This window comes from Calidris pugnax, unplaced genomic scaffold, assembly GCF_001431845.1.
Source record: "Calidris pugnax isolate Ruff unplaced genomic scaffold, ASM143184v1 scaffold103, whole genome shotgun sequence".
Taxonomy (NCBI): domain Eukaryota; kingdom Metazoa; phylum Chordata; class Aves; order Charadriiformes; family Scolopacidae; genus Calidris; species Calidris pugnax.
Window position 1 is genome coordinate 3,239,239 of NW_015090990.1, and position 3,466 is coordinate 3,242,704.

Genomic DNA, 3,466 nt, shown 5'->3' on the forward strand with positions numbered 1-3,466 from the left:
CCCCCCCCCCCCCCCCCCCGCCTTCTCCACATTTATTCCTCTCCTGTTCCATGTAATTCCAATTATTGCAGGCTCCTGGTCCCTGGCCCCTGCCCTGGCTCAAATTCCCCACCTTGGAGCAAGGGCTGCACCCTCCCCAGGACCAGAACTGCCCCCTGGGCAGTGCCAGGGGTCTGGACATCTCCTGCACAGCCAGGAGGTAGGTTGCCTGGGGACAGGGGACCTGGGCACCAAGGATGCCACATGCGCAGGGGGAAGCTGCTGAGCTGCCAGCAGCCACTGCGGGTCACTGTCACTTCACACAGGACCGTCATTTGTCCATCCGACCATCCATCCATCCATCCATCCATCCATCCCCATGCTCCTCTCTCCCATCATCTGCTTCCCCTGTCCACCCCTGTGTCCCACAAGCATTGTATCTGTCCCCCTGCCCGGGTTGCTGCCCCATGGCAAGCATCACCCAGCCCTGTGAGGTGTGACAGCCCCACACCAAGGCTTACCTGTTCCATCCTTCGCTGACCGGCTGCCGGAGGTGACCCAGGGCTTCTTGGAGGCTGCTACCCCTCAGCAGCTCCCACCCCCAACAGCAAGTCCCAGGGTCAGGCTGCCCTCCCTGCCACCCCCAGGCAGGGACAGGGAGAAGAGAGGAAGGGACAGGAGGACGTGGGGTAGGAGGGAAACACCACGGACTACCTGGGGATGGGGTATCCCAGCCCTGCAGCCCTACATGCACTGGGGTGGTGAAGCAGGGGTGTCCTCCCTGGGCTCAGGGGGCTGTGGAGAGGCTGGGCATTGTAGGGCTGGTCCCTCTGCCTGCATGGCTATCCTAGCATCCCCAAGTGGTGGCCCAGAAAGCATATAGGGTCTTCCAGGACCCCCTGGCATCCTGAGGACAAGGACAGTGTGCTTGCTTATGGGGCACAGGGCTTAACCTGGGCCTTCTACGGAGATGTCTGTTGTCATCTTGCTACCAGGGGTTGGTTTGAGCTCAGCCAGAGTGAGCAGAGTCCCAGAAAGGGCCTAAGAGGGGTTTACGCCCCCCGGGCCCGCCCATGCTCCCTGAAGCCCTGCCCGCCTCCCGATAGCACAGCCCGGGCCCCATAGCACAGCGCGGCCCAAACCCCCAGAGCCCAGGCCACCTCGGGTCCCGGCGGGCCCAAGACCGGCCCGGTCCCGGCGGCTCAGCCCCACAAGGCCCTGGTTCGCGTTGCCATGGAGACCGGACGCGGCGTCGGCGTCTCCCGGAACAACGACGGCGGCCGCCTGGGGTCAATCCGCGCGCGGGGAGCGACGGGAGGGGGAAGCCTGCCGGCGGCGGCCGCCAGGGGGCAGCAGAGGGACGCGCAGAGCTGGGGGCCGGGGTGGGGGGCACAAGCGAAGGGGAGCAGGGGACAAATGGGGGGGACAGGGGGCAAGTGAAAGGGTGCAGAGGGCAGATGGAGGGGTGCAGAGGGCAGATGGGGGAGCTCAGGGGGTGGAGAGTCAAGATGGAGGGGTGCAGGAAGCAGGTGGGGAGTTCTCAGGGGTGCAGAGGGGGCAGACGGAGGGGCTCGGGGGGTGGGATCAAGATGGAGGGGTGAAGGATGCAGATGGAGGGGCTTACGGGGCAAATGGGGGTGGGCAGAGGGCAGATGGAGGGGCGCAGGGGATACAGGAGCAAGATGTAGGGTTGCAGGATGCAGATGGAGGGGTGCAAGAGGCAGGTGGGGAGTTCTCAGGGGCAGACGGAGGGGCTCAGGGCGTGTGGGATCAAGACAGAGGGGTTCAGAGGGCAGATGGAGGGGCTCAGGGGGTACAGGATCAAGATAGAGGGGTGAAGAATGCAGAAGGAGGGGTGCAGGGGGTAAGTGGTGCATTCTCTGTGGTGCAGAGGGGGTAAATGGAGGGGCTTATGGGATGCAGGGGCAAATCGGGGTGGGCAGAGGGCAGATAGAGGGGCTATGGGGACACAGGGGCAAGATGGAGGTGCAGGAGGCAGGTTTGGTTTTCTCAGTGGTGCAGAGAGGGCAGATGGAGGGGCTCAAGGGATGCAGGGTTAAGAGGGAGGCGTGCAGGGGGCAGATGAAGGGGTGCAGGGGTAAGGGTGGATGGGGACCAGGAGGAGATGGGGTAGTTTAGGGGCAGGGAAATGGAGGGGGGCAGGTGGAAGACAGAGGGGTGCAGGGGATGCAGGGGTGCAGGAGAGAGCTCAGGGAAGAGGAGTGATGAGGGTGGATGCAGGGGAGACAGACAGACACAAAGCTTCCTGGGCAGAAGGGGTGCTGTGAAGTTCGTGGGTGCACAGGATGGGTGAGTGAGGAGGCTGTGGGGGTAAGAGGTGGGGTTGCTGAGGAGGATGAGCAGGCATGTGGTGCAGCAGGCTGGAGAGTGCTGGCAGAGGGATGGGGTGGCACCTTAATGGGGCCAGGTCACCCTGAGCTCCTTGGAGCATAGGTGACACAAATAACAAGTTGTGATCGTTGCCAAAAGTGGTTATGGTGTCAAGACCAGCAAAGGGGCAGAGAGACAGAGGCTGGGGAGCACAAGCCCATCAGATATCCCAGGTATCATTCCTGTGGGGCACCACCACCACTGTGGGTCACTCCTTCATCTTCCCAGTTCCCTGGATGTCCCTCAGGGATTGGAGGACCCACATGTCCCTGGTACAGAGGACCAGATAGCCCCTCTGGGGTGCACAGGCAGCAGTGTGGCAGAAAGCAGGGCTGGCCACATCCCGCAGCGTGGGGAGGGTGCCAGGGCAGAGGCAGGAAGGAGATGCAGCTTTAATGGCATTTGTCAATGTTTACAACATGAGTCATCCAGCTAAGCAGCCATAAATCAGCACCCCAACTCCTCCGGCATCAACCGCGTCCCCTCCTCTGTCCCCCCAGCACTGGATGAGTGCCTGGCTCCTGCAGAAACAACATCATAAATAACAGCAACAAAACAAACCCTCTTGCAGGCAGGGAGGGCCTATGTGCGCCAGGCGAGAGATGAACGCCTCCCATCCATCACTTTAATGGTTGTACTCTGGAAATTAAACCTGTCATGGCCCATCAAGGTGAACGTTTTAAGCCTGTGACATCCCTTCAGCTACCCTCCTCCTTCCTGGCACTCTTATTTTTGTTGCTTTCCTTCTCTCCTTTTCCTCTCTGCCCCTGCCACCCCTGTCCTCCCCATCTCACCCCTGCTCTGGTGTGCCCAGCTCCAGCCTGTGGTCCTCTCGTGCTCCCCTGCTGCCAGAAGGACCAAGCTGTACATTGGGTGGTAGATGTTTTTAACCCCGTGGCTCCTGCAGCCATGGGCTGGCACCTGCCAGCATCTCAGAGCCTGGTCCTGCGTTCCTGCTGGGGGGACACAGCTCCCCTGGGGCAATAGGTCTCTCCTGCCCCACTGGTCCCACAGGGCAATGACAAGGAATTGGGCACCATCCTTTCCTAATTCCCCCTGCCTCTCTCCTTTCCTTCCTTGCCCTTCCCCCGCCCCC